Here is an 18,950-nt window from a genome sequence, read left to right as displayed (position 1 = left end):
ATGAAAATGATGATTCTGTGATTCTGTATGGGAGAAAACCTGGGAATCCGATGGGCATCAGAGGAGGAGGTTGTTCGCATCAGTGATACACAGAACAGATTACGTGTCATAAACATTCTCTGATTAGGGCCAATCAGCTTTTTCTGAGGTCAGCTCTGGAGCAGATAATGCGGCACCTTTCATTGTTGGAGGAGGCTCTACAGAGCTAGAAATGTCCGGTTGTTGTGGTGGTGAGTCGTACGTTCAGGCTTCTCGTTTGTGTGAGTTCCTTTGCACAATGCTGCCAGATGATTGTTTGGCATGATTCCTTACGCTCTGCAAGAGGAAATAAACTGTTGACGTCCCGGTTCTTATAGCCAAGGAACTGCAGCTCTCCAACAGCACAAGAAATGACATCATTTGGCAAAGTCAAGCCGGCAAGCAATTAGAGCAACCATCAAGTTGTCTTCCTCCCCCTTTTTGCCACAATCGTTTTTCTGTCAGCTAAGCAGCATCTTTAGGTAGCGCCAGTTTGGTGTCATCATTACTACCATCATCATGGTCATTGTGCGTATCATACTCCAAGTACATTTACGATTGTGTGTCGAGGAATTAACCATGTGCTCTCAGTCATTCGCTGATTTTCCATCTAAATTTGCATCTTGTCAAGTTGTTGGTGGTGCAGTCGTTGCCTTACCAGCTTGTGGATACTGATATTTTTCGAGAAATAATGTCGTTCATTCACTGGAAGATACTCAGCTGCCATTATTTCTTGCAGGCTGTTCCCTGAACTTGTCTTTGAGTTTCAAAGTGCACTGCACTACAGATGCCTGGAGATGCAACTATGGCCAGAGACAAAACATGAGTTTCACAGCTCACTGCATGAATATTTTCCGCTGCATCAATGCACCACCACATCTGGGAAAGGTGGTGAGGGCTCCACTGCTGGGAGCTATGTGTGTTTCCTTTGCCCAGTGGCGGTTATCTGTCTCCTCTTCCACCATCTCTGGATCATGCTCAACTACTACTACTACTTTGAGATCCGCCTTGAGCAGAGTGTGAGTGATGCGTGTCACCTACTGTGAAGACCCGGGGTCTTCCGTGGGCGTAACGCTGCTCAGACAACACAGGGTGAGGGTAAAACAGAGTGGCAATCCTTTATTGAACCACAAAGCGGACAAAAAACACACAGAACAGTCCCAGCAAATGCCCAAGATGGTACATTATTACACAGTCTCACCCTTCCTTCTTTCTCCACCAGCCTGGGATAGAACAGCTGCGACTTCAGAGACTTCCAGGGCCAACTACCTTAACCAGTGGCTCCCCGCTTCTGGTGGGTCCCACAGAGAGGAGGTAGCGGCAAGCTTAGGAAGCTAGCAGTCCATCGAGCTACAAGACCAGGAGGCCCAATGCTCTAAATCTGGCCTCTCCGAGAGTTTCCATGGGGCCAGGCGAGCGGTGGGTCCCTCCTGACAACTCCAAATGTCTCCATGGGTTCTAAGCGACCGGTGGGCCCCTCCTAGCAACCCCATAACAACATATCCATGAGGCCAAGTGACTCCTTAGTCCTCTCCTGGACTCCCCAAAATGTATCCATGTCTCTCTGATGGTTAATGGAGCAGATCCGAATCTTTCCAGTCAGGGCCGGTACCCTTAGGCTAGAAACATGTAGAATACAAATCTGTGTCTCTTTGGATGCCATGCAATCCATCTACTTTCCTGATGGATGTCTCCCATTCTCCTTCTAAGGTCTTTCTGACTGTCTCAAGTCTCATTCTGTCTCCAGCACTACAGACATCCCTGTTTATATTTACATCTGTGTGAGGTCATCAGGCACAGGTAAGAGGTAAAGGTGCAGGGCTCAGTTATTATTCAGCTAATCTATCCACATAGTTGGCATCACAGGGGCTGTTGTAAATAGCTGGCTGTTAGTACAATTAGCATATTAGCAAACAACATTGTTTCCAAGAGGAGACCACAATCAGGGTTAGACAAATACTGGTCTGACCTTTACAAATACACAAACATGTACAAGACAATTTAAACACAATAATGTAATTTAGACACAATAGTGTATTCTCTTGACTTAACAAATCTAAACGTCTGGCTTATTAAGATTTTACTCTGTATTACCACATAGCTCCCCCAAATTTAATTAATTAGGCATGATAGGATCCCAATCATCCTTCTCCACTTATTGGAGACAGTCCATCAGCATGTCTATAAGCACAGACATGAATTCAAGAGGTCTCACCTTCATTCGGATAAAACTTTGAATCATCCAGTTTCCTCAGAGCATATTCCATATCTTCCTTGCAAATAAACTCCACTTGTAATTGAAGAAAGCAGACTGGTATTGTATCCATTGTGCCCACACATGCCGTCCTCTGCTTCATGTGGTTCCTGAATTAAATCTGATGAGTGTCGGTGTCCTGGTATTCAATCCATTGAAGCTGGAACAGCTCCTGTAGTTGCCGTATCTTGTTGCTGCTGTATATCCTCTCCGGTCCTCCTCCCAAGGCCGGGCGGGTGGGGTTGGACATGGTAGCATCCGAAACCCGCTGTGTATGCCCAGCCTATGGTCCGCTGGGTCTGTCTACATGCCTCGCTGGTTGTGGAGCCCTTTGGACGGTGTTTGCGAACACCAGTCCCCTGCAGCTCCCCCCGCTCTGCTGGGCTGAGCAGTATCCCACTGTTGCCACCAAAATGTGAAGACCCAGGGTCTTTCGTGGGTGTAACACTACTCAGACAACACAGGGTAGGGGTAAAAAAAAGTGGCAATACTTTATTGAACCACAAAGCGGACAATAAACACACAGAACAGTCCCAGCAAATTCCCAAGATGGTACATTATTACACAGTCTCACCCTTCCTTCCTTCTCCGCCCGCCTTGGATAGAACAGCTGCGACTTTGGAGACTTCCAGGGTCAACTACTTCAACCAGTGCCCCTCCCACACACACTTCTGGTGGGCCCCCACAGAGAGGAGGTAGTGGCAAGCTTAGGAAGCTAGCAGTCCATGGAGGTACAAGACCAGGAAACCCGAGGGTCCTAATCTGGCCTCTCCGAGAGTTTCCATGGGGCCAGGCGAGTGGTGGGTACCTCCTGGCAACTCCAAATGTCTCCATGGGTTCTAGGCGACCGGTGGGTCCCTACTAGCAACCCCAAAACAACATATCCATGGGGTCAGGTGACTTCTTCGTCCTCTCCTGGACTCCCCAAAATGTATCCATGTCTCTCTGATGGTTAATGGAGCAATCCAAATCTTTCCAGTCAGGGCTAGTACCCTTAGGCTAGAATCATATAGAATTCAAATCTGTGTTTCTTTAATGCCATGCAATCCATTTACTTTCTTGAAGGATGTCTCTCATGCTCCTTCTAAGGACTTTCTGACTCTGTCTCAAGTCTCATTCTGTCTCCAGCACTACAGACATCCCTGTTTATATTTACATCTGTGTGAGGTCATCAAGCACAGGTAAGAGGTAAAGGTGCAGGGCTCAGTTATTATTCAGCTAATCTATTTACATAGTTGGTATCACATGGGCTGTTGTTAATAGCTGGCTGTTAATACAATTAGCATATTAGCAAACAACATTGTTTCCAAGAGGAAGCCTCAATCAGGGTAAGACAAATACTGGTTTGACCTTTACAAATACACAAACATGTACAAGACAATTTAAACATAATAATGTAATTTAAACACAATAGTGTATTCTCTTGACTTAACAAATCTAAATGTCTGGCTTATTAAGATTTTACTCTGTATCGTCACACCTACTGACGCTCATTTAAGAAGCAATAAAATTTGTTAGTAGGGACATGTGTAGAATCAGAAATGTAATTCTGCTAATATTTATGAAAAAAAATTATCACCAAGGAAGAGGGGCCAGAGCATGTACATCAATTCACACTTGCTGAGCACCAACCTGTGTCTGTTGGGGACCCTCAAGGTTCTTGTCACATGCTGTAGGATTTGTAGGAGGAGCATGTTGAAATGGAGGAGGATATAGCCTTGGTGAAGGGAAGAAACAAGGCAAACAGTCAGGGCAAAAATGATGATAATTACGATGCTGGCCATGACAACCAACCGTCAAAGTGCGGTTATGACAATGAAAAAACAGGGTCCTCTGTCAAGCTGGTGGACAGAGCAAGCTGTAAAGCTCTATGCTGCAATTTTTGTGGAAGGTGAAGTGTACTGACAATCTGACATCAGGTGAAAACAGCACCTGGTGTATAGACAATCTAACATCAGGTGACCACAACACCCAGTGTGCACACATTCTGATATTAGGTGACCACAGCACCCGGTGTGCAGACAATCTGATATCAGGTGTCCACAGAAACAGGTGTACAGACAATCTGACATCAGGTGACCTCAGCACCCGGTGTATAGACAATCTCACATCAGATGACCTCAGCACCCGGTGTGCAGACAATCTGACATCAGGTGACCACAGCACCCGGTGTACAGACAATCTGACATCAGGTGACCTCAGCACCCGGTGTACAGACAATCTGACATTAGGTGACCTCAGCACCCGTGTACAGTCAACACTTCATAGAATGGCATTACTATGTACAGTGGGTAAGGAAAGTATTCAGACCCCTTTAAATTTTTCACTCTTTGTTTCATTGCAGCCATTTGGTAAATTCTAAAAAGTTCATTTTTTGTCTCATTAAAGTACACTCTGCACCCCATCTTGACTGAAAAAAAAACAGAAATGTAGAAATTTTTGCAAATTTATTAAAAAAGAAAAACTGAAATATCACATAGTCATAAGTATTCAGACCCTTTGCTCAGTATTGAGTAGAAGCCCCCTTTTGAGCTAATACAGCCATGAGTCTTCTTGAGAATGATGCAACAAGTTTTTCACGCCTGGATTTGGGGATCCTCTGCCATTCTTCCTTGTAGATCCTCTCCAGTTCCGTCAGGTTGGATGGTGAACGTTGGTGGACAGCCATTTTCAGGTCTCTCCAGAGATGCTCAATTGGGTTTTGGTCAGGGCTCTGGCTGGGCCAGTCAAGAATGGTCACAGAGTTGTTCTGAAGCCGCTCCTTTGTTATTTTAGCTGTGTGCTTTGGGTCATTGTCTTGTTGGAAGGTGAACCTTTGGCAAAGTCTGAGGTCCAGAGAACTCTAGAAGAGGTTTTCATCCAGGATATCTCTGTATTTGGTCGCATTCATGTTTCCTTCAATTGCAACTAGTCGTCCTGTCCCTGCAGCTGAAAAACACCCCAATATCATGATTCTGCCACCACCATGTTTCATTGTTGGGATTGTATTGGGCAGGTGATGAGCAGTGCCTGGTTTTCCCCACACATACCGCTTAGAATTATCACCAAAAAGTTCTATCTTCGTCTCATCAGACCAGAGAATCTTATTTCTCATAGTCTGGGAGTCCTTCATGTGTTTTTGAGCAAACTCTATGTGGGCATTCCTATGTCTTGCACTGAGCAGAGGCTTCCGTCGGGTCACTCTGCCATAAAGGCCCGACTGGTGCCCACTGGGCTGCAGTGACAGTTGACTTTGTGGAACTTTCTCCCATCTCCCTACTGCATCTCTGGAGCTTAGCCACAGTGATCTTGGGGTTCTTCTTTACCTCTCTCACCAAGACCCTTCTCCCACGATTGCTCAGTTTGGATGGGTGGCCAGATCTAGAGAGACTTCTGGTGGTCCCAAACTTCTTTCATTTAAGGATTATGGAGGCCACTTTGCTCTTAGGAACCTTGAGTAATACAGAAATTCTTTTGTAACCTTGGCTAGATCTATGCCTTGCCACAATTCTGTCTCTGAGCTCCTTGGGCAGTTCCTTTGAGCTGATGATTCTCATTTGGTCTGACATGCACTGTGAGCTGTGGGGTCTTATATAGACAGGTGTGTGCCTTTCCAAATCAAGTCCTATCAGTTTAATTAAACACAGCTGGACTCCAATGAAGGAGTAGAACCATCTCAAGGAGGATCACAAGCAAATGGACAGCATGTGACTTAAATATGAGTGTCTGAGCAAAGGGCCTGAATACTTATGACCATGTGATATTTCAGTTTTTCTTTTTTAATAAATTTGCAAAAATTTCTACATTTCTGTCTTTTTTCAGTCAAGATGGGGGGCAGAGTGTACTTTAATGAGAAAAAAAAATGAACTTTTTAGAATTTACCAAATGGCTGCAATGAAACAAAGAGTGAAACATTTAAAGGGGTCTGAATACTTTCCGTACCCACTGTAAGTATAGAAAGCCACACACGTCATACAAATCACAAGTCTTTAGCAAACCTCCAAAACAAGTTGATTTCCAACTCAGTAGTTTCTTATTTGCAAATTTTTCTTTGTTTTTTTTTTTACAAGTTTAATAATGAGCAAAAAGTTTGCAAAAATATGGACATTAAATTGGAGACCAAAAAGTGTTATCAAAATGGTTAAATGACTTTGAGCCAATGGTCTCACACCCCAGCTCACAAATAAGGATGTCTTGCATCAATCTCAGGTCACTCCAGACTGGCCCGATTAATTCTGGGCAGAAGAGTTATCACAGATTAGAATAAGTAACTGGCCTTTTTTAAGGGTTAAATGACTCTCTGCCTAGATTGATGCCAGCGGTAATGACCACAACCTGCATGGACCAGCGTAAAGTGACTGAATTTGATGTCGGGCATTTAATACTTTTGGGGTCCATTTTCTTGCCACTTGTATGTTTTGCAGCTGCTTTCACATTTATGCACCTCAGGGCTCCTCACCGCTGTCTAGTTTATCAGTGTGATCATTTTTGCTCATTATTAAAACTTGTGAAAAGCTTAAAAGAAAAGTTTGCAAATAAATCGTCGCTGTAAAGCCAAAACCAACTTCTTCCCAGAATACGAAACTGATCGACTTAAAAAAAAAAAAAACTTCAGCATCAAGTGGACGATGAAATTCTTTCACTTTTACTTTGTTACCTGACGAGGAAGCAAGCAGGTAAGATGATGCTGAAAGAGGGATAAAGGGGGTAAATAGAGGGTTTGGTGCCACCTTCTCAGGGCAGAGAATTCCTATATGTGGGGTGGGTGATGTGATCTCCAGTCTGTGCCCCCCACTGAATTTCTGCATTGTCCAGAACCCCCACTGTGGACCCCGGGGCTGGAAGGTCCACAGAATCTGACGAGAGGCTGAGGTGGTAGTTCCAGTCTTTGCTTGGTTTTCAGCTCTGATTCTCGGCTGGCAGGTCTCTAAGTTGTGGGCAGATTTCCCCGATGATATTTCTATATGACTGTGCCGCTTTTATTCTGCAGAGATCAGACCTCATAGTGTCCCCTCTGCTCATCGTGTCCTAAGCTCCTTGTATATTTACCCTATACCCCGTCCACCGCCCAGGATCTCTGAGCCACACATGGCTACCGTAGGAATTGGCCCTTATTAAGTTTATCATCATTGTCATCTATGACTTTTACATGAGGACGGTGTTAACCCTGTGTGATCTTCTCTGCTGAATGTCATCACACCCAATATAATTTTTGTCGTTGAAGAATGCTGTTGCTCCGCCAGGTAAGGAAGGTGCTGACATAACAAGTATTGAGACACCTTTATTGAAGTCTTCAAAGCACAAACTGGTTTTCAGTTCCAGAGCCTTCGTCAGATGGGTGTGTGCACCCTTCACACCACCAGTTGCTAACTTTAGAGCACCACCATAACTTCTTCCTTTGCAATCACATTTAATATGTGATATGTTTTTTTGCAGATTGCACTACCTTTCCGACGGTGCAAGGTTGTAGCAGGGTGCACATTTCCACCAAGTTGAGAACTTCTCTTCTCTGATCCCCATTATTGCATATACACTTGGAGATCCTGCATTGATACTTGCAGTGTTTTTTTTACACCTACATCCACAGCATAAATTGGCATTATGCGGATCTCAAACCTGTAGCCCCTGACAATTTTTAATTAGAGATGGGCAGATCAGACATGATTTGGATTTGTCAGATTGATCAAATTTTGCCTCGAAAATGTAATTTGTTATTCCATGTGAATTGAGTATTTCGTATTATACCCAGAGCTCTCTCCAAACCCCAGAGCATAAGAAATGTAAAATGAAATTAAAATTAATATTCATGGTATAGGGCAGTGCAGCACTGTGGAGAGGACAGGTAGGTGGTAATAGAGATGAGGAGGAAATGTTGGGTGGTGCAATACTGGAGAGGATGGTTAGGTGGTAGATAGAGGTGAGGAGGAGATGGTGGGAGGAGCAGCACTGTGGAGAGGACGGGTGTAAAGACCCGGGGTCTTCCATTGGCGTGATACTACTCAGACAACACAGGGTGAGGGTAAAACAGTGCGGCAATACTTTATTGAACCACAAAACAGAAAATAAACACATAGAACAGTCCCAGCAAAATACCCAAGATGGTACAACATTACACAGTACTCACCCTTCCGCTGGCTTGCCTGGGATAGAACAGCTGTGACTTTGGGACTTCTAGGGCCAACTACCTCAACCAGTGGCCCCCTGCTTCCGGCGGGCTCCCACAGAGAGAATGTAGTGGCAAGCTTAGGAAGCTAGCAGGTACAAGGCCAGGAGACCCAAGGATCCCACCCTAGCCTCTCCGAAAGTTTCCATTGTGCCAGATGACCGACTGGTCCCAATCTGGCTTTTCCAAATGTCTCCATGGGTTCCAGGCAACCGGAGACTCCCACCTGGCAAACCCCAAACAACATATCCATGGGGCCAGGTGACTTCATTCTCCAAACCTGGTCTCCCTAAATGTATCCATGGGCTCTTTGATGGTCAATGGAACAGATCTGTATCTTTCCAGTCAGGGCTATAAATCCTTAGGCTAGAATGATGAAGAATCCAAATCCGTGTCTTTTTGGTTAAAGCCATACTTCCAAGCTGATGTGTGACGCCCAGCTGTGCTTGGTATCACAGATCCTGGAAGAGTGCATTGATGGATTTCTCCACAAGAGGCCCCCATAACCATTCACACATCTCCACCTTCCACCTCATACCAGCAGAGGGAGCCCGTTAGGGATAGATAAATAGGGAAGGTGGAGCCGGGCAGAAGTTACTCTAGACTGGAGTCGACAGAGAGCAAACCTGTTGAGAGAGTTCCTGCAGTCAAGAAGCCTGAGAGAGGTTAGTCTGCAGTGGAGCACAGGCCAGACTCAGTTGTAGCTCAGAGCAGTGAGCTTTAGGTGTGCCGGCGCCATAAGATCAGTGAAGCACGGTAAGCTGCCGTTAGTGTGAGTAGCCTAGTGAGGGCCCGAGTAGGCCGAAGGCGAGTGGAGAGTTAGTACCTAGGGGGCAGAGGAGCTTAACTGGCTCACCCCGAAGAAGCATTTACCGGACACCAGGTCCGAAGTTTACCGGGATCTCTATGACCCAGTAAGATATAACCGGAATCCCTGGAGAACTACAAGTCCCAAGATCGCTAAAGTGCTGATACGTAACAGAGCCAGGAGACACATAGGCCCACAGCTAAGGTGCATGTACTCCAAGAAAAGGCCCTACCACAAGGTCAGCCAGCGCAGGACAGAGATAAAGTTAGGCCTAGCTCCAGGCAGGTCAGAAACTTACTACGTAGAGGCAAGAAACAGGAGGCCCAAAACCCGCTCATTGGAGAGGATGTGCACCCTTCACCCTACAGTGCTCCAGGAAGTGCCTGAATTTCCATCAGTAAAAGGTACTGAAGTGACTATCGTGTCTGTCCCTGTTCTTGCTCAGACCCGGCTGGGTCTCGCCTGTCCTGCATATCCCTTTATACGCTGCCCTGAGGCCTAGCTCCACCTGTGGGGAGCTATACCATCAAGCTGCCTTATCACCGGCCTCAGTGGACTGCGCAGCGCTGGTGATCCTCACCAGAAGCCACAGGTGGCGTCACAAACTCTTTCTTAAAATTAACAAATATCCACCCTTTTTAAAGGAGCGACCCCAGGGTATGGGCCCGGGAGCCGACCACCGCGACATCCCTAAAGGCAAAAGGCCCGGGTACCGAGTCATCCCCATCCCCCTGGGCTAGTCAGATGGTCTTGAAGAAACTCTGATCTTTGATTCTCCTTGTAAAGTCTCTTTTCAGTCTGACTTCTACAGAAGCATATTTCCTTTTTAAGTACACATTCATGGGTCAAGGTGTTAGCGAGGGCATTACTCACAAGGCTCAGTTCTCATAGTCTGATCTAATCAATTTACATAGTTGGTATTGCAGGGGCTCTTGTAAATAAACATCATTGTTTCAGAATCAAAGAGAAGACAACATTCAGGGTTATACAAATAATCGTATGTCCTTCTTCACCAGCCACAGAAATACACATACATCTACAAGTCAATACAAAGATAATAGTGTATTTCTCTTGGCTTAACAAATCGAATCATCTGGCTGATAAAGATGTTAAGCTGTATGGATGGATGGGTAGGTGGTAGACAGAGATGAAGGGAAGATGTAGGGTGGTACAGCACTGTGGAGAGGACAGGTAGAGTTGTAAACAGAGATGAGAAGGAGATAAAGGGTGGTGCAGCACTGTGGAGAGCATAGGACAGTGGTAGACAGAGAAGAGGAAAGATGTAGGGTGATGCAGCACTGTGGAGAAGACGGGTAGGGTGGTAGACAGAGATGAGGGACGAGATGTAGGGTGATGCAACACTGGAGAGGACGAGTAAGTGGTATACAGAGATGAGGAAAAGATGTAGGGTGTTAAAGTACTGTGGAGAGGATGGGTACGTGGTAGACAGAGGTGAGGAGGAGATGTAGGGTAGTGCAGCAATGTGGAGAGGATGGGTAGGTGGTAGATAGAGATGAGGAGGAGATGTAGGACGGTGCAGCACTGTGGAGAGTATTGATAGGGTGGAAGACCTACATGAGATGTAGTGCAGTGAAGCACTGTGGAGAGGATGGGTACGTGGTAGACAGAGGTGAGGAGAAGATGTAGGGTGGCGCAGCACTGTGGAAAGGACAGGAAGTGTAAAAAACAAGAATAAGGAGGAAATGCAAGATGGTGCAGCCCTGTGCAGAGGACGGGTATGTGGTAGACAGAGGTAAGGAGGAGATGTAGGGCAGTGCAGCACGGTGGAGAGGACAGGTAGGTTGGTAGACAGAGATGAGGGAGGAGATGTAGGGTGATGCAGCACTGTGGAGAGGACAGGTAGGGTGGTAGAAAGAGATGAGGAGGAGATGTAGGGCGGTGCAGCACTGTGGAGAGGACAGGTAGGTGGTAATAGAGATGAGGAGGAAATGTTGGGTGGTGCAACACTGGAGAGGACGGTTAGGTGGTAGATAGAGGTGAGGAGGAGATGGTGGGAGGAGCAGCACTGTGGAGAGGACGGGTGTAAAGACCCGGGGTCTTCCATTGGCGTGATACTACTCAGACAACACAGGGTGAGGGTAAAACAGTGCGGCAATACTTTATTGAACCACAAAACAGAAAATAAACACATAGAACAGTCCCAGCAAAATACCCAAGATGGTACAACATTACACAGTACTCACCCTTCCGCTGGCTTGCCTGGGATAGAACAGCTGTGACTTTGGGACTTCTAGGGCCAACTACCTCAACCAGTGGCCCCCTGCTTCCGGCGGGCTCCCACAGAGAGAATGTAGTGGCAAGCTTAGGAAGCTAGCAGGTACAAGGCCAGGAGACCCAAGGATCCCACCCTAGCCTCTCCGAAAGTTTCCATTGTGCCAGATGACCGACTGGTCCCAATCTGGCTTTTCCAAATGTCTCCATGGGTTCCAGGCAACCGGAGACTCCCACCTGGCAAACCCCAAACAACATATCCATGGGGCCAGGTGACTTCATTCTCCAAACCTGGTCTCCCTAAATGTATCCATGGGCTCTTTGATGGTCAATGGAACAGATCTGTATCTTTCCAGTCAGGGCTATATATCCTTAGGCTAGAATGATGAAGAATCCAAATCCGTGTCTTTTTGGTTAAAGCCATACTTCCAAGCTGATGTGTGACGCCCAGCTGCGCTTGGTATCACAGATCCTGGAAGAGTGCATTGATGGATTCCTCCACAAGAGGCCCCCATAACCATTCACACATCTCCACCTTCCACCTCATACCAGCAGAGGGAGCCCGTTAGGGATAGATAAATAGGGAAGGTGGAGCCAGGCAGCAGTTACTCTAGACTGGAGTCGACAGAGAGCAAACTTGTTGAGAGAGTTCCTGCAGTCAAGAAGCCTGAGAGAGGTTAGTCTGCAGTGGAGCACAGGCCAGACTCAGTTGTAGCTCAGAGCAGTGAGCTTTAGGTGTGCCGGCGCCATAAGATCAGTGAAGCACGGCAAGCTGCCGTTAGTGTGAGTAGCCTAGTGAGGGCCCGAGTAGGCCGAAGGTGAGTGGAGAGTTAGTACCTAGGGGGCAGAAGAGCTTAACTGGCTCACCCCGAAGAAGCATTTACCGGACACCAGGTCCGAAGTTTACCGGGATCTCTATGACCCAGTAAGATATAACCGGAATCCCTGGAGAACTACAAGTCCCAGGATCGCTAAAGTGCTGATACGTAACAGAGCCAGGAGACACATAGGCCCGCAGCTAAGGTGCATGTTCTCCAAGAAAAGGCCCTACCACAAGGTCAGCCAGCGCAGGACAGAGATAAAGTTAGGCCTAGCTCCAGGCAGGTCAGAAACTTACTACGTAGAGGCAAGAAACAGGAGGCCCAAAACCCGCTCATTGGAGAGGATGTGCACCCTTCACCCTACAGTGCTCCAGGAAGTGCCTGAATTTCCATCAGTAAAAGGTACTGAAGTGACTATCGTGTCTGTCCCTGTTCTTGCTCAGACCCGGCTGGGTCTCGCCTGTCCTGCATATCCCTTTATACGCTGCCCTGAGGCCTAGCTCCACCTGTGGGGAGCTATACCATCAAGCTGCCTTATCACCGGCCTCAGTGGACTGCGCAGCGCTGGTGATCCTCACCAGAAGACACAGGTGGCGTCACGAACTCTTTCTTAAAATTAACAAATATCCACCCTTTTTAAAGGAGCGACCCCAGGGTATGGGCCCGGGAGCCGACCACCGCGGCATCCCTAAAGGCAAAAGGCCCGGGTACCGAGTCATCCCCATCCCCCTGGGCTAGTCAGATGGTCTTGAAGAAACTCTGATCTTTGATTCTCCTTGTAAAGTCTCTTTTCAGTCTGACTTCTACAGAAGCATATTTCCTTTTTAAGTACACATTCATGGGTCAAGGTGTTAGCGAGGGCATTACTCACAAGGCTCAGTTCTCATAGTCTGATCTAATCAATTTACATAGTTGGTATTGCAGGGGCTCTTGTAAATAAACATCATTGTTTCAGAATCAAAGAGAAGACAACATTCAGGGTTATACAAATAATCGTATGTCCTTCTTCACCAGCCACAGAAATACACATACATCTACAAGTCAATACAAAGATAATAGTGTATTTCTCTTGGCTTAACAAATCGAATCATTTGGCTGATAAAGATGTTAAGCTGTATGGATGGATGGGTAGGTGGTAGACAGAGATGAAGGGAAGATGTAGGGTGGTACAGCACTGTGGAGAGGACAGGTAGAGTTGTAAACAGAGATGAGAAGGAGATAAAGGGTGGTGCAGCACTGTGGAGAGCATAGGACAGTGGTAGACAGAGAAGAGGAAAGATGTAGGGTGATGCAGCACTGTGGAGAAGACGGGTAGGGTGGTAGACAGAGATGAGGGACGAGATGTAGGGTGATGCAACACTGGAGAGGACGAGTAAGTGGTATACAGAGATGAAGAAAAGATGTAGGGTGTTAAAGTACTGTGGAGAGGATGGGTACGTGGTAGACAGAGGTGAGGAGGAGATGTAGGGTAGTGCAGCAATGTGGAGAGGATGGGTAGGTGGTAGATAGAGATGAGGAGGATATGTAGGACGGTGCAGCACTGTGGAGAGTATTGATAGGGTGGAAGACCTACATGAGATTTAGTGCAGTGAAGCACTGTGGAGAGGATGGGTACGTGGTAGACAGAGGTGAGGAGAAGATGTAGGGCGGCGCAGCACTGTGGAAAGGACAGGAAGTGTAAAAAACAAGAATAAGGAGGAAATGCAAGATGGTGCAGCCCTGTGCAGAGGACGGGTATGTGGTAGACAGAGGTAAGGAGGAGATGTAGGGCAGTGCAGCACGGTGGAGAGGACAGGTAGGTTGGTAGACAGAGATGAGGGAGGAGATGTAGGGTGATGCAGCACTGTGGAGAGGACAGGTAGGGTGGTAGAAAGAGATGAGGAGGAGATGTAGGGCGGTGCAGCACTGTGGAGAGGACAGGTAGGTGGTAGACAGAGATGAGGAGGAGATGAAGGGCGATGCAGCACTGTGGAGAGGATGGGTAGCTGGTAGAAAGAGATGAGGAGGAGATGTAGGGCGATGTAGCACTGTGGGAAGGACTGGAAGGGTGGTAGACACAGATGAGCAGAAGTTGTAGGATGGAACAGAACTGTGGAGAGGACAGGGAGGTGGTAGACAGAGATGAGGAGGAGATGTATGGCAGTGCAGCACTGTGAAAAGGACAGGTAGGGTTAAAAACAAAAATAAGTAGAATATGTTGGGCGGTTTAGCACTGTGGAGAAGACAGGTACGTGGTAGACAGATGAAGAGGAGATAAAAGACAGTGCAGCACTTTGGAGAGGATGGGCACGTGGTAGACAGAGGTGAGGAGGAGATGTAGGGTGGTGCAGAATTGTGGAGACGACGGGTAGGTGGTAGACAGAGATGAGAAGGAGATGTAGGGCAATGCAGCACTGTGGAGAGGATGGGTAGATGGTAGACAGAGATGAGGAGGAGATGTAGGGCGGTGCAGCTCTGTGGAGAGGACAGGGAGGTGGTAAACAGAGATGAGGAGGAGATGTAGGAGCACTGTGGAGAGGACGTGTAAGGTGATAGATGGAGATAAAGATAGATGTAGTGTGGTTCAGCAATGTGGAGAGGACGGGTAGGATGGTAGACAGAGATGAGGAGGAGATTTAGGGTGGTGCAGCACGGTGGAGAGAACGGGTAGGGTGGTAGACAGAGATGAGGGAGGAGATGTAGGGTGATGCAGCACTGTGGAGAGGACAGGTAGGGTGGTAGAAAGAGATGAGGAGGAGATGTAGGGCGGTGCAGCACTGTGGAGAGGACAGGTAGGTGGTAGACAGAGATGAGGAGGAGATGAAGGGCGATGCAGCACTGTGGAGAGGATGGGTAGCTGGTAGAAAGAGATGAGGAGGAGATGTAGGGCGATGTAGCACTGTGGGAAGGACTGGAAGGGTGGTAGACACAGATGAGCAGAAGTTGTAGGATGGAACAGAACTGTGGAGAGGACAGGGAGGTGGTAGACAGAGATGAGGAGGAGATGTATGGCAGTGCAGCACTGTGAAAAGGACAGGTAGGGTAAAAAACAAAAATAAGGAGAATATGTAGGGTGGTGCAGCACTGTGGAGAAGACAGGTACGTGGTAGACAGATGAAGAGGAGATAAAAGACAGTGCAGCACTGTGGAGAGGATGGGCACGTGGTAGACAGAGGTGAGGAGGAGATGTAGGGTGGTGCAGAATTGTGGAGACGACGGGTAGGTGGTAGACAGAGATGAGGAGGAGATGTAGGGCGGTGCAGCTCTGTGGAGAGGACAGGGAGGTGGTAAACAGAGATGAGGAGGAGATGTAGGAGCACTGTGGAGAGGACGTGTAAGGTGATAGATGGAGATAAAGATAGATGTAGTGTGGTTCAGCAATGTGGAGAGGACGGGTAGGATGGTAGACAGAGATGAGGAGGAGATTTAGGGTGGTGCAGCACGGTGGAGAGAACGGGTAGGGTGGTAGACAGAGATGAGGGAGGAGATGTAGGGTGAAGCAGCACTGTGGAGAGGACAGGTAGGGTGGTAGATAGGGATGAGAAGGAGATGTGGGCGGTGCAGCACTGTGGAGAGGACGGGTAGGGTGGTAGACAGATATGAGGAGGAGATGTAGGATGATGCAGCACTGTGGAGAGGACGGGTAGGGTTTTAGACAGAGATGAGGAGGAGATGTAGGGTGATGCAACACTGTGGAGAGGATGGGTAGAGTGGTAGACAGAGAGGAGGAGGAGATGCAGGGCAATACAGCACTGTGGAGGGGACAAGTAGGGTGGTAGACAGAGATGAGGAGGAGATGTAGAGCAGTGCAGCTCTGTGTGGAGGACAGGGTGGTGGTAAACAGAGATGAGGAAGAGATGTAGGATGGAGGAGCACTGTGGAGAGGACAGGTAAGGTAGTAGACAGATGAGCATGAGATTAGGGTGGTGCAGCACGGTGGAAAGAACAAGTAGGGTGGTAGACAGATGAGGAAGGAGATGTAGGGTGATAAAGCACTGTGGAGAGGACGGGTAGGGTGGTAGACAGAGATGAGCAGGAGATGTAGAGCGATAGAGCACTGTGGAGAGGACAGGTAGGGTGGTAGACAGAGATGAGGAGGTGATGTAGGGCAGTGCAGCACTATGAAGAGGACAGATAGGTGGTAGACAGAGATGAGGAGGAGATGTAAGGTGATGCAGCACTGTAGAGAGGATGGGTAGGTGGTAGACAGAGATGAGGAGGAGATGTAGGGTGATGCAGCACTGTGGAGAGGACTGGTAGGGTGGTAGACAGAGATGCGGAGGAGATGTAGAGCGGTGCAGCTCGGTGAAGAGGACAGGGAGGTGGTAAACAGAGATGAGGAAGAGATGTAGGACAGAGGAGCACTGTGGAGAGGATGGGTAAAGTGATAGATGGAGATAAGGAGGAGATGTTGCATGATGAAACACTGTGGAGAGGACGCATAGGTTGGTAGACAGAGGAGGAGAAGATGTAGGGCGATACATCACTGTGGAGAGAACAGGTAGAGTGGTAGACATTCATGAGGAGGAGATGTAGGGCGGTGCAGCACTGTAGAGAGGATGGTTACGTGGTAGACAAGGATGAGGAGATGTAGGGTGATGCAGCACTGTGGGAAGGACTGGAAGGGTGGTAGACAGAGATGAGGAGGAGATGTAGGGCGGTGCAGCACATTGGAGAGGACAGGGAGGTGGTAGACTGAGATAAGGAGGGGATGTAGTGTGGTGCAGCACTGTGAAGAGGATGGGTAGAGTTGTGGATATACTACACAGTAGATGAGAAGGAGATTTAGGGTGGTGCAGCACGTTGGAGGGGATGAGTAAGGTGGTAGATGTAGGATGATGCAGCACTGTGGAGAGGACGGCTAGGGTGGTAGACAGAGATGATGAGGAAATGTAGGGTGATGCAACACTGTGGGAAGGACTGGAAGGGTGGTAGACAGAGATGAGAAGGAGATGTAGGGTGGTGCAGCACTGTAGAGCAGACGGGCAGGTGGTAGACAGATGAGGAGGAGATGCAGGGCGATGCAGCACTGTGGAGAGGACTGGAAGGGTGGTAGACAGAGATGAGGAGGAGATGTAGGGCGGTGCAGCACTGTGGAGAGGATGAGTAGGTGGTAGTGATGAGCGAGTATGTTTTGTTAACCCTTTCGCCGAGTATACTCGGGCGAGCACCGAGTATTTACAGCGTGCTCGGTGATATGTTTGAATCACTTCCGTGTGCATGATTTGCGACTGTTTGACAGCTTTAAGAAATGTGAGGAAAGTCTGCTGCTTACACATTCCTCACATGTCTTAAAGCTGTCAAACAGTTGCAAATCATGCAAACGGGAGTGATTCAAACAAATCACCAAGCACGCTGTAACTACTCGGCGAAAGGATTAACAAAACATACTCGCTCATCACTAGTAGGTGGTAGACAGAGATAAGGAGAAGATATAGGGTAATGCAGCACTGTTGGAAGGACTGGAAGGGTGAGAGACAGAGATGTGGAGGAGATGTAGGGCGGTGCAGCACTGTGGTGAGGACAGGGAGGTGGTAGACAGAGATGAGGAGTAGTGATCGGCGAGCACTAAAATGCTCGGTTGCTCGTTGCTCGTGTCGAGCACATTGGAATACTCGGGTGCTCGACCCGAGCAACGAGCCCAATGTAAGTCTATAGGAAACTCGAGCATTTTACAGGCGGCTCCCCCGGGCGGTCTGCAGAGGGCCTAAAACTTGCCCAAATCGATGGGAACAGTGCTCAAATGGCATGGCAGTGCTCAAATGGCATGGAAGCAGCATGGGGAAGGCCCCTGGAAGCATTTCTGACTCCCAAGTCACTGCTGTCAACAATGTTGTCAGAGGTATTGCCCCACTTTTACGGACTCACATACAAAAACAAAACAAAAATAGGTTTTCCTGGGAAATACTGTATGTTAAGGAACATCCTTTCCAGGGTAATGACTTGTATATAAAGCAAAATAAATAACCAAAAACAAAAAGTCTCCTCCACAGCATAGGCTATATTCACATGTAGCGTTTTTGATGAGTTTTTGCACTTTTGTATTGCTTTCAACCGTGAAAAATGCATTCACCAGGAAATGTCATTTTAACATTTTACAACCTTATCTGGCCATGTGGTGTGAGACATGATTAGACACATCCTATTTCATTTTTGAAGGAGGGACTCTGAAAGTCATGAAGTCTATTTTTAAAGGGCCAGCAGTCGGCCCTCTCTATTCTTAGAGAGCCATCAGCCGGCTATGCTTTGTTGTTTCCATTACTAAAGAGTGGGTCTTTAGTGTTATTGCGTATGCAGTGAGTAGCAGGACTGCCCAAAATTTGGATGCACCCCCAATACCCCTTTGAAAATTTGGAAGCACCCAATACCCCTTTGAAGAGACTTAGAGGAGGGCCTCCTGAAAACAATGTTCCCATTATTAGGAAGTGGGTCTCCCATAATGTTTGCCTATGCAGTGAATGCAAGGGTTGCCAAAAATTGGGAGGCACTCCAATGCTCCTTGGAAGAGACGTGGAGGTCAGAGGGCCTCCTGAAACCAATGATCCCATTATCAGTAAGTGGGTCTCCCATTGTGTTTTCCTATGCCGTAAATGCAAGGGTTGCCAAAAATTTAGAGGCACTCCAATGCCCCTTGGAGGAGACGTGGAGGTCAGAGGGCATCCTGAAAACAATGTTCCCATTATTAGGAAGTGGGTT

At 47.6% G+C, this 18,950-nt stretch overlaps 1 protein-coding gene across 1 annotated transcript in view; it reads left to right on the top strand.

Annotated features, from left to right (window-relative positions):
• The first annotated feature begins 6,903 nt into the window (after window positions 1-6,903).
• LOC141162639 (uncharacterized) overlaps window positions 6,904-18,950 on the top strand; it is a 35,124-nt gene continuing 23,077 nt past the window's right edge. Inside the window, exon 1 of the mRNA XM_073648931.1 lies at window positions 6,904-6,927. The gene's annotated coding sequence lies outside the window, so the exon portion shown is untranslated. The remainder of the gene's footprint in view (window positions 6,928-18,950) is intronic.

Source organism: Phyllobates terribilis, unplaced genomic scaffold (assembly GCF_046119375.1).
Source record: "Phyllobates terribilis strain yellow unplaced genomic scaffold, ASM4611937v1 Scaffold_9__5_contigs__length_417890890, whole genome shotgun sequence".
In the NCBI taxonomy this organism is placed as follows: domain Eukaryota; kingdom Metazoa; phylum Chordata; class Amphibia; order Anura; family Dendrobatidae; genus Phyllobates; species Phyllobates terribilis.
The sequence above is the reverse complement of the archived record's forward strand: the minus strand, read 5'-3'. Positions and strand labels throughout refer to the sequence as shown.